Genomic DNA, 13,731 nt, shown 5'->3' with positions numbered 1-13,731 from the left:
TAGCACAACAGCTTCTGTAAATCGAAATCTAGCAGGTTCTACTTTTTATACAGCTTTTATTGAGCTTTCTTCAGAATTTAACTGCTTATAGAAGTTCGGACTTGTTTAACAACTTCTAATAAGTTATTTAAATACTGTTTAAGAAACTTAAACGAAGAAAGCTTGTTTTTTGGATAAGCCTGTTTAATGAATTTATAGAAGCTTTACAAAAATTAAAAAGTTTTGCATTTGATTTTTGGTTTTGATATTAAATAATCTAGCTCGGATACTTTTTGGTTTTGACATTGAATAATTTAGCTGGGACATTTTTTGCTATTTGAACTGATTAAGTTTTTGATTTCATTAATGAATATACTAGGATGACCGAGTGGGTAGAGTGGTGGACTACCACCAAGCAGATACGAAGTTCGATTCCTGAGTGTGGTAAAAAAATTATATGCTTTTAAAATTATTCTTAATAGATATACTAAAAACTAATGAAGATATAATTCATGATTTAAAACCAGTTAAAAAAGAATTCATTTTTGTTTTTGTAGTTTTTTTTTTTAATTTCGATAAGACATGTATTAAAGAGCTATACAAGCTCTTCCGAAGCTATCTGTAAAATCTCATAGCTTCGGTAGAGCTTCGGTAAAGCTTCGTTTAAGATCCTTATAGAGAGTCAAACTTGTATAACGTTCTCCTTTTTCCATGCCCAACAACCTTACTAAAGTTTAAAAGATGCTGAAATGTAGCTTTCGTAATACCTTAACCGAAGCTGAAATGTTAGTTGGGATAAAGATCAGTGGTTACAGTATTTGTAGATTCGCTAGGTTTACCCACTGATCTCTATAAAATGTTTGATATTGGACTCCAGAGTTTTGACTTTAATTTAAGCACTGATATTTGTACTCTTTTTACTTTAAAAAAAGTGATATAGAAGGGTACGCGGTTACACATCTTAATACATCATCTTTTGTGTAGATTGTCTATTGCATAAGACGATCTTTTTTAGGATTACAATATGTCTCTATCTTTCTAATTCATAGAGCGAGATAGAATTGTGCACCAAAAGGTATGCTGGTCAGCGTTGTTCTTGGAAAATAAATATAAGGGGCCACTTTCGGGGCCATTTCAACATTTTAGGGGCCATTTCATTTTTCATGTAAAAATTTTTTTTTAAAACACATATCAAAACACATAAACCAGGTATATTTTGTTTATTTAATTATTTTTTCTAATAAGTTAAACACAAACTAAATATATACATACATAAGTAGGTACTATAGTCTATAGATACAAGTAAGCAGTGTCAGCGTTACCGTTTATATTTTTAAAAGTCGCTAATCTAAAAAATTGAAAAAAAGTAGCTTTTTTGTCGAAGAATTCGCTATTTAAAAAAGAAGGTCACTAAACGGTTTTCATATGTTTTTACATAGAAAAATAAACTCAAGTTGTCTTGAAACAAAGTTTTTATTAACAACAAAAAAATAACAAAATTAGAAACAAAAAAAAAAACAGTCTTCATTTTAGGAACTTAAATTTAGTTCGACGCTACGCTTGGACCGTTAAGATTTGAAGTATGAAACATTTAATTTGAACAATGATAAAATATTAAATGAAAAAAGACTTTCAAGTTTCCCAATATATTTTTTTCCCTTTCCAATTTCACTGAAAATTCCATCTTTTTGTTCTTTGAGTTTGAATTGAAGTTGTGGGTAGGTAAAATGGATGAGTTTATGGGTAGGCGTTTTTCTTTTTCAATTCAGAAAAAAGCTCTGAACAGAACCAGAACATTCGGAGCACGCTCTGAATAGCCTCTGAACATTTGTCTATTTACCTTAAATTTTCTTTTACAGAAACAAGAAATTAAATTTAAAACTTAAATTAAAATAAAAAAAAAACTAGACCGAATACTGCACTTTTGCACCATTATTTTATTTGTTTGAAATTCTTTTTTTCAATATCACTTGCTAAATGCTTGTGTTCAGCATTCAACTCGGTCTGCTCAGTTATTTTATTCGCGCTCTGAACAAGTTCAGAATACTTTCGTAACGAAAAAAGAAATTGAAGCTCTAAATATTCAGAGGTAAAAAGAAATACAATTTCTAGAAAAAAAAGTCGCTATTATGAAATTGGTGAAAAGGTCGCTTTGAATAAAAAGTCGTCGCTTGGTCGCTAAGGCTTCAAAAAGGTCGCTTATAGCGACTAAAGTCGCTTAGCGGTAACGCTGAGCAGTGTTGCCGTTGGGAAACTCAAAACGGTCGCAAAAAAGGGTCACTAAATAATAATAGTCTAATAAAAGGAAGGTAATAGAAAAACTTAAGCCCTGGTCTTTGGATCATTTCATCACCAAATGGCGAATTCCGCAATGTTGGAAAACTGTAATTGATCTATAACTCGCAGCCTATTGGTTTGACCGAATAAGTTATTTGATCCACACTGTTTCTTCTATGTTAGATATAACTTTATAAATAAAGTCCCCAAATTTGTTTTCATGAAGATCGAACAACCGGGGCTTCCGAACTACCGAACTAGGCCAGGAAAATTGGTTCTTAACAATCTAATATATTTAATTTATTTTGGATTTTATTAAATGTTTTTGTTTTTTTTTTTGGCCATAAACTTTTTAAAATCATTTTAGTCTTTTTCCCAATGAAATAAAAATACTGAATACTTCAGAAGCCTTTATCAATCAGGTTTAAACTAGATATAAAGATAAAGGAAAAGAAATATCATTTGTCGTCCTTTCTCTTCAGTGAATGCATTCGCAAAACATTTTGACAATCGATCTTTAGTCGATAACTACTTAAAAAATCATCAAATTGTTAATACAACTAATTTATTTTGTAAAAATGCCTGTATTAATTAAAGAATTTCATTAAATGGGGCCATTTGCTGTTGGCCCTGGGCACGGGGCCAAAATATAAATTCTTGGGCCAAATGGCCCAATTGGGCACATTTGCACAACGCTGATGCTGGTACACCTTATGTCATTTTTAATTGGGTCCACAAAAAGTGTTGCCCTTTGTACGGAATGGGGAACTTCCACCAAATGTCAGTTCTGGGCTGGTGAAGATGTATACAAAAGTTTTTCGTACTGAAAAATAATTTTCATTGAAAAAATTGAAAAAAAAAGAGTTTGTCTACCTCTTCACCAGTGCAGATTGACCAATGAGAAATAAGAAGAAAAGCCTCATACACCATAAAAAAACCATACCAAAACTTAAAACTGGGCAGTCAAATGACGTTTGCCTACAAGCTGCGAGATGTTGTGAATGACATACCAAGTTTCTATGTGTTGCGAGTTTATGAACCCATAGACATTTGGGTAGGTCATTCACCACAGTGGTGGCTAAGGTTTTCAGTTAAATTTGTTGTTGCTTTGAACACTTGTTCACGGACTTCATGAAAAAATTAAAAAAACAACAAATTTGGTGGGGGGGGGGGTTGATACGTACGAAAGTTTTCAGTCTTCGTATAGTTTATCGATGCCCATACACTATCCAGTACTATCTTTCAAGCAAACGAGTCCGACCTCGCTCCAAATCCGCTCCGCCTCAGGCGGAGCTGACTCCGAATTCGACGACGAACCGAGTCCGAAGGCGGCTCAAATTAGTATGGAAATTATAATCACCGCGGAGCCGTTTTTATTATGTATTGGCTTTTTTCACCACGATTTCTCCTTCGACTTTGTGTTCATACAAAAAAAGTTGGAAGTGTGTGAGTGCAACCCCGATTTTCTCGGTTGGAGGTCTGAGTGTCTTTTCTGAACTCACTTTTCTTGCTTGAAGGGTATGTTACAGAGGTTAATGGGATTACCCATTATATACAAAGACAAGGTGTGATCATTAGAGCCGCCATCTTACAAAATGGGGTAATAAGGTTTTGACGTTTAAATTTGGCAAAGTCAAAAGCAACAACAATTTCCAAGACAAATTTGTTTACAACAAGAATTTCAATGGGCAGCTGTCAAAAATTTAAGTAGCCATTTTTAAGTTTTGACAGTTCTCGATACAGAGTTTTTTCTAATGATCATACCTTCTCTTTTCATACCATGGGGGTTACCTACATGTGGTGTCAAGGCGAGCTTTAAGTAGTCTTCAACCACTTTGTAAAGTTGGATTGAGTTCAAATGGACTTGGTTCTTTAGACCCATTTCACACATATCCGGCGACCGGCCAATCGGCCCGAATAGCCGGTGGCTAGGTACACCTTCTTATGGGCGCCTTGACATGAACAAACCGAAATCGAAACCGACTACACGGTTCAGCTGCCGGAATGGAACCAACTGCGTTTACTTCAACCACAGACAAGACAAATATACATTTCTCTTGTCTGTGCTAAAACTCAGCTGCCGTTCTGGTTTTCTTCTCATCTGCTATATTTTTCTGCTAGGGGTTGTTTTGTGTTTCTATATTTTGATGTCAGTTGTTCGTGCTCGCTGTATATTCGTCGTGTAGGGGCTTGTTCGCGAGCGGTTCGCTGTTGGCGAAAAAATTCGATTTTCTTGTATTCGTTGGCTTCCATGTTCACCGTGTAGGGCCATGTTCGCGAGCAAATTTCATTTTTGCTGTGAACGTTGAGTGAACTTCACAAAACTAGAACCAGGTCGTTCGCCGGGTATGTGTGAAATGGGCCTTAAGGGCGTTTCATAATTAAGGTGCTCAGGTATCAGGTTAAATTTTTATACTCTGAGGCAAGATAGTCGTCTTCTACACGAAAACGCAAATTTCAAGATGCACATAAAAGCAAGGGAGAAAGAAAGATCGATTTCTACTTTGCTCTTATGTGCATCTTGAACTTTTCCGTCTTCGTGTTTTCCATCGATAAAACCTAAATTTTTGGTATATAAACTTTCTATACAATATTCATATTAGTGTTTTGGGCTATTGAGCTACAGGACAAATTATAACTCAAAGAACTTAAATTCTAATTCGAAGACATTGAAAACAGCAAAAATGCGAGTATGTGTGTGGCATTTGAAGACGTTTTTAACAGTGCAGTGGCGTAAAAGACTCTTTGTATAACAGTATATCAGTGTAAAACAGTTTTAGTAGGTACACATACTGATTTCTTATGGCGGTTCACACTGAGCTAAAAACATAACTAGAATTGCAGAGATAAATGAATTTTATTAAAATAACAACTCGATTCATGTTTTTGTAACTGAAACTCATTATTCGTATAAAAATGTCTGTTTTTAATATGTTTTTTTTAAATAAACATCACAAACGCAGTTATTTTTATTTCCATTAATATTATTTTTGTTTTTGATTGTTTCTTAATTTACTCTCTTTAGCCGAAAACACAGATCGCACAAAATATTAGTAGATATTTTTTTCTAAATTTTTCGTCCTTCTGTGTGACACATAACAAATGTAGGTATATTTTAATCAAACTGACAGATGAAAATTTTATTGGCATTGTGGTATCTAGGGTAAATCTTTCGAAAAATTTAGATCTTTAAAAAAGTAAAAATTTTCAAAAATATTTTGTGACCGTTGATGCAGGAAGCTTAGATTTTGGTTAAAAAAACCAGCACCCAGACATGTCCCATGAGACATGTCTCATGATACATGACTCATGATACATGTCTCATCTGACATGTCTCATGAGACATGTCTTATGCGACATTTCCCATTAGACACGTCTCATACGATATGTCCCGTAAGACATGTCCCATGAGACATGTCCCGTGAGACATGCCAAATGAGACATGTCTCATGAGACATGTCCCATGAGACATGTCACGTGACTTAAACATGTCCAATGAGACATGTCTCATGAGGGTCATTTCCAAATGCCCCACGTGGGACATTTCCAGATGCCCCACGTGGGTCATTTCAAATGCCCCATGTGGGTCATTTCAAATGCCCCACGTGGGTCATTTCAAATGCCCCACGTGGGTCATTTCAAATGCCCCACTTGGGTCATTTCCAAATGCCCCACGTGGGTCATTTCCAGATGCCCCACGTGGGTCATTTCCAGATGCCCCACGTGGGTCATTTCAAATGGCCCACTTGGGTCATTTCCAAATGCCTCACGTGGGTCATTTCAAATGGCCCACGTGGGTCATTTCCAAATGCCCCACGTGGGACATTTCCAGATGCCCCACGTGGGTTATTTCAAATGGCCCACGTGGGTCATTTTAAATGCCCCACGTGGGTCATTTCAAATGAACCACGTGGGTCATTTCAAATGCCCCACTTGGATCATTTCCAAATGCCCCACGTGGGACATTTCCAGATGCCCCACGTGGGGCATTTGAAATGACCCATGTGGGGCATCTGGAAATGCCCCACGTGGGGCATCTGGAAATGACGTGGGGCATCTGGAAATGTCCCACGTGGGGCATTTGGAAATGACCCACGTGGGGCATTTGAAATGACCCACGTGGGGCATGTCTCATGAGACATGTCTTATGCGACATTTCCCATTAGACACGTCTCCCCATGCCCCATGTGGGTCATTTCAAATGCCCCACGTGGGTCATTTCAAATGCCCCACGTGGGTCATTTCAAATGCCCCACTTGGGTCATTTCCAAATGCCCCACGTGGGTCATTTCCAGATGCCCCACGTGGGTCATTTCCAGATGCCCCACGTGGGTCATTTCAAATGGCCCACTTGGGTCATTTCCAAATGCCTCACGTGGGTCATTTCAAATGGCCCACGTGGGTCATTTCCAAATGCCCCACGTGGGACATTTCCAGATGCCCCACGTGGGTTATTTCAAATGGCCCACGTGGGTCATTTTAAATGCCCCACGTGGGTCATTTCAAATGAACCACGTGGGTCATTTCAAATGCCCCACTTGGATCATTTCCAAATGCCCCACGTGGGACATTTCCAGATGCCCCACGTGGGGCATTTGAAATGACCCATGTGGGGCATCTGGAAATGCCCCACGTGGGGCATCTGGAAATGACCCACGTGGGGCATCTGGAAATGTCCCACGTGGGGCATTTGGAAATGACCCACGTGGGGCATTTGAAATGACCCACGTGGGGCATGTCTCATGAGACATGTCTTATGCGACATTTCCCATTAGACACGTCTCATACGATATGTCCCGTAAGACATGTCCCATGAGACATGTCCCGTGAGACATGCCAAATGAGACATGTCTCATGAGACATGTCCCATGAGACATGTCACGTGACTTATACATGTCCAATGAGACATGTCTCATGAGGGTCATTTCCAAATGCCCCACGTTGGTCATTTCCAGATGCCCCACGTGGGTCATTTCAAATGGCCCACTTGGGTCATTTCCAAATGCCTCACGTGGGTCATTTCAAATGGCCCACGTGGGTCATTTCCAAATGCCCCACGTGGGACATTTCCAGATGCCCCACGTGGGTTATTTCAAATGGCCCACGTGGGTCATTTTAAATGCCCCACGTGGGTCATTTCAAATGCCCCACGTGGGTCATTTCAAATGCCCCACTTGGATCATTTCCAAATGCCCCACGTGGGACATTTCCAGATGCCCCACGTGGGGCATTTGAAATGACCCATGTGGGGCATGTCTCATGAGACATGTCTTATGCGACATTTCCCATTAGACACGTCTCATACGATATGTCCCGTAAGACATGTCCCATGAGACATGTCCCGTGAGACATGCCAAATGAGACATGTCTCATGAGACATGTCCCATGAGACATGTCACGTGACTTATACATGTCCAATGAGACATGTCTCATGAGGGTCATTTCCAAATGCCCCACGTGGGTCATTTCCAGATGCCCCACGTGGGTCATTTCAAATGGCCCACTTGGGTCATTTCCAAATGCCTCACGTGGGTCATTTCAAATGGCCCACGTGGGACATTTCCAGATGCCCCACGTGGGTTATTTCAAATGGCCCACGTGGGTCATTTTAAATGCCCCACGTGGGTCATTTCAAATGCCCCACGTGGGTCATTTCAAATGCCCCACTTGGATCATTTCCAAATGCCCCACGTGGGACATTTCCAGATGCCCCACGTGGGGCATTTGAAATGACCCATGTGGGGCATCTGGAAATGCCCCACGTGGGGCATCTGGAAATGACCCACGTGGGGCATCTGGAAATGACCCACGTGGGGCATCTGGAAATGACCCACGTGGGGCATTTGGAAATGATCCAAGTGGGGCATTTGAAATGACCCACGTGGGGCATGTCTCATGAGACATGTCTTATGCGACATTTCCCATTAGACACGTCTCATACGATATGTCCCGTAAGACATGTCCCATGAGACATGTCCCGTGAGACATGCCAAATGAGACATGTCTCATGAGACATGTCCCATGAGACATGTCACGTGACTTATACATGTCCAATGAGACATGTCTCATGAGGGTCATTTCCAAATGCCCCACGTGGGTCATTTCAAACGCCCCACAAGGGTCATTTCCAAATACCCCACGTGGGTCATTTCCAGATGCCCCACGTGGGGCATTTCCAGATGCCCCACATGGGTCATTTCAAATGCCCCACGTGGGTCATTTCAAATGCCCCACGTGGGTCATTTCCAAATGCCCCATGTGGGTCATTTCCAGATGCCCCACGTGGGTCATTTCCAGATGCCCCACGTGGGGCATTTCCAGATGCCCCAGGTGGGTCATTTCAAATGCACCACGTGGATCATTTCCAGATGCCCCACGTTGGTAATTTCCAAATGCCCCACGTGGGTCATTTCCAGATGCCCCACGTGGGTCATTTCAAACGCCCCACGTGGGTCATTTCCAAATACCCCACATGGGTCATTTCAAATGCCCCACGTGGGTCATTTCAAATGCATCACGTGGGTCATTTCAAATGCTCCACGTGGGTCATTTCCAGATGCCCCACATGGGTCATTTCAAATGCCCCACGTGGGTCATTTCAAATGCCCCACGGGGGTCATTTCAAATGCCCCACTTGGGCCATTTCCAAATGCTCACGTGGGTCATTTCAAATGCCCCACGTTGGTCATTTCCAAATGCCCCACGTGGGTCATTTCCAGATGCCCCACGAGGGTCATTTCCAGATGCCCCACGTGGGGCATTTCCAGATGCCCCAGGTGGGTCATTTCCAAATGCCCACGTGGGGCATTTGAAATGACCCACGTGGGGCATTTGAAATGACCCACGTGGGGCATTTGAAATGACCCACGTGGGGCATTTGGAAATGACCCACGTGGGGCATCTGGAAATGACCCACGTGGGGCATTTGAAAATGACCCACGTGGGGAATTTGAAATGACCCACGTGGGGCATTTGAAATGACCCCACGTGGGGCATTTGAAATGACCCACGTGGGGCATTTGAAATGACCCACGTGGGGCATTTGAAATGACCCACGTGGGGCATCTGGAAATGCCCCACGTGGGGCATCTGGAAATGCCCCACGTGGGGCATCTGGAAATGACCCACGTGGGGCATTTGGAAATGACCCACGTGGGGCATTTAAAATGACCCACGTGGGGCATTTGAAATGACCCACGTGGGGCATTTGAAATGACCCACGTGGAGCATTTGGAAATGACCCACGTGGGGCATTTGAAATGACCCACGTGGGGCATTTGGAAATGACAAACGTGGGGCATTTGGAAATGACAAACGTGTTGCATTTGAAATGACCCATGTGGGGCATCCGGAAATGCCCCACGTGGGGCATCTGGAAATGACCCACGTGGGGCATTTGGAAATGACCCACGTGGGGCATCTGGAAATGACCCTCGTGGGGCATCTGGAAATGACCCACGTGGGGCATTTGGAAATGACCAACGTGGGGCATTTGAAATGACCCACGTGAGCATTTGGAAATAACCCAAGTGGGGCATTTGAAATGACCCCCGTGGGGCATTTGAAATGACCCCCGTGGGGCATTTGAAATGACCCACGTGGGGCATTTGAAATGACCCATGTGGGGCATCTGGAAATGACCCACGTGGAGCATTTGAAATGACCCACGTGGGGCATTTGAAATGACCCACGTGGGGCATTTGAAATGACCCATGTGGGGTATTTGGAAATGACCCACGTGGGGCATTTGGAAATGACCCACGTGGGGCATTTGGAAATTAATCACACAGGGCATTTGGAAATGACCCACGTGGGGCATTTGAAATGACCCACCTGGGGCATCTGGAAATGACCCACGTGCGGCATTTGAAATGACCCACGTGGGGCATCTGGAAATGCCCCATGTGGGGCATTTAAAATGACCCACGTGGGGCATTTGGAAATGACACACGTGGGGCATTTAAAATGACCCACGTGGGGCATTTGAAATGACCCACGTGGGGCATTTGGAAATGACCCACGTGGGGCATTTAAAAATGAAATGACCCATGTGGGGCATCCGGAAATGCCCCACGTGGGGCATCTGGAAATGACCCACGTGGGGCATTTGGAAATGACCCACGTGGGGCATTTGGAAATTAATCACGTGGGGCATTTAAAATGACCCACGTGGGGCATTTGGAAATGACCCACGTGGGGCATTTGGAAATGACCCACGTGGGGCATTTAAAATGACCCACGTGGGGCATTTGGAAATTACCCAAGTGCTGCATTTGAAATGACCCACTTGGGGCATTTAATATGACCCACGTGGGGCATTTGGAAATGACCCACGTGGGGCATTTGGAAATGACCCACGTGGGGCATTTGGAAATGACCCACGTGGGGCATTTGGAAATGACCCACGTGGGGCATTTGGAAATGACCCACGTGGGGCATTTGGAAATTAATCACACAGGGCATTTGGAAATGACCCACGTGGGGCATTTGAAATGACCCACCTGGGGCATCTGGAAATGCCCCACGTGGGGCATCTGGAAATGACCCACGTGGGGCATTTGGAAATGACCCACGTGGGGCATTTGAAATGACCCACGTGGGGCATCTGGAAATGCCCCATGTGGGGCATTTAAAATGACCCACGTGGGGCATTTGGAAATGACCCACGTGGGGCATTTAAAATGACCCACGTGGGGCATTTGAAATGACCCACGTGGGGCATTTGGAAATGACCCACGTGGGGCATTTGGAAATGACCCACGTGGGGCATTTGAAATGACCCACGTGGGGCATTTGGAAATGACCTACGTGGGGCATTTGGAAATGACCCACGTGGGGCATTTGGAAATGACCCACGTGGGGCATTTGAAATGACCCACGTGGGGCATTTGGAAATGACTTACGTGGGGCATTTGGAAATGACCCACGTGGGGCATCTGGAAATGACCCACGTGGGGCATTTGAAATGACCCACGTGGGGAATCTGGAAATGACCCACGTGGGGCATTTGAAATGACCCACGTGGGGCATTTGAAATGACCCACGTGGGGCATTTGAAATGACCCACGTGGAGTATTTGGAAATGACAAACGTGGGGCATTTGAAATTACCCACGTGGGGCATTTGGAAATGACAAACGTGGGGCATTTGGAAATGACAAAAGTGGGGCATTTGAAATGACCCATGTGGGGCATCCGGAAATGCCCCACGTGGGGCATCTGGAAATGACCCACGTGGGGCATTTGGAAATGACCCACGTGGGGCATTTAAAATGACCCACGCGGGGCATTTGGAAATGACCCACGTGGGGCATTTGGAAATGACCCACGTGGGGCATTTGAAATGACCCCACGTGGGGCATTTGAAATGACCCCACGTGGGGCATTTGAAATGACCCCACGTGGGGCATTTGAAATGACCAACGTGGGGCATTTGAAATGACCAACGTGGGGCATTTGAAATGACCCACGTGGGGCATTTGAAATGACCCACGTGGGGCATCTGGAAATGACCCACGTGGGGCATCTGGAAATGACCCACGTGGGGCATTTGGAAATGACCCACGTGGGGCATTTAAAATGACCCACGTGGGGCATTTGAAATGACCCACGTGGGGCATTTGAAATGACCCACGTGGAGCATTTGGAAATGACCCACGTGGGGCATTTGAAATGACCCACGTGGGGCATTTGGAAATGACAAACGTGGGGCATTGGAAATGACAAAAGTGGGGCATTTGAAATGACCCATGTGGGGCATCCGGAAATGCCCACGTGGGGCATTTGAAAATGACCCACGTGGGGCATTTGGAAATGACCCACGTGGGGCATTTGGAAATGAACCACGTGGGGCATTTGAAATGACCCACGTGGGGCATCTGGAAATGTCCCACGTGGGGCATTTGGAAATGACCCACGTGGGGCATTTGAAATGACCCACGTGGGGCATCTGGAAATGTCCCACGTGGGGCATTTGGAAATGACCCACGTGGGGCATTTGGAAATGACCCACGTGGGGCATTTGAAATGACCCACGTGGGGCATCTGGAAATGTCCCACGTGGGGCATTTGGAAATGACCCACGTGGGGCATCTGGAAATGACCCACGTGGGGCATTTGAAATGACCCACGTGGGGCATCTGGAAATGACCCACGTGGTGCATTTGAAATGACCAACCTGGGGCATCTGGAAATGCCCCACGTGGGGCATCTGGAAATGACCCACGTGAGGCATTTGGAAATGACCCACGTGGGGCATTTGGAAATGACCCACGTGGGGCATTTGGAAATGACCCACGTGGGGCATTTAAAATGACCCACGTGGGGCATTTGAAATGACCCACGTGGGGCATCTGGAAATGTCCCACGTGGGGCATTTGCAAATGACCCACGTTGGGCATCTGGAAATGACCCACGTGGGGCATTTGAAATGACCCACGTGGGGCATCTGGAAATGACCCACGTGGTGCATTTGAAATGACCAACCTGGGGCATCTGGAAATGCCCCACGTGGGGCATCTGGAAATGACCCACGTGAGGCATTTGGAAATGACCCGCGTGGGGCATTTGGAAATGACCCACGTGGGGCATTTGGAAATGACCCACGTGGGGCATTTGAAATGACCCACGTGGGGCATTTGAAATGACCCACGTGGGGCATTTGAAATGACCCACGTGGGGCATCTGGAAATGACCCACGTGGGGCATTTGGAAATGACCCACGTGGGGCATTTCAAATGACCCACGTGGGGCATTTGGAAATGACCCACGTGGGGCATTTGAAATGACCCACATGGGGCATTTGGAAAAGACCCACGTGGGGCATTTCAAATGACCCACGTGGGGCATTTTAAATGACCCACGTGGGGCATTTGAAATGACCCACGTGGGGCATCTGGAAATGTCCCACGTGGGGCATTTGGAAATGACCCACGTGGGGCATTTGGAAATGACCCACGTGGGGCATTTGAAATGACCCACGTGGGGCATTTGGAAATGACCCACGTGGGGCATCTGGAAATGACCCACGTGGGGCATTTGGAAATGACCCACGTGGGGCATTTGAAATGACCCACGTGGGGCATCTGGAAATGTCCCACGTGGGGCATTTGAAATGACCCACATGGGGCATTTGGAAATGACCCACGTGGGGCATTTCAAATGACCCACGTGGGGCATTTGAAATGACCCACGTGGGGCATCTGGAAATGACCCACGTGGGGCATTTGGAAATGACCCACGTGGGGCATTTGAAATGACCCACCTGGGGCATCTGGAAATGCCAAACGTGGGGCATTTGGAAATGACCCAAGTGGGGCATTTGGAAATGACCCAAGTGGGGCATTTGGAAATGACCCACGTGGGGCATTTGGAAATGACCCAAGTGGGGCATTTGAAATGACAAACGTGGGGCATTTAAAATGACCCACGTGGGGCATTTAAAATGACATACGTGGGGCATCTGGAAATGACCCAC

The sequence above is a fragment of the Episyrphus balteatus genome, chromosome 3, assembly GCF_945859705.1.
Source record: "Episyrphus balteatus chromosome 3, idEpiBalt1.1, whole genome shotgun sequence".
Taxonomy (NCBI): Eukaryota; Metazoa; Arthropoda; class Insecta; order Diptera; family Syrphidae; genus Episyrphus; species Episyrphus balteatus.
This window is presented reverse-complemented; position numbering follows the sequence as displayed.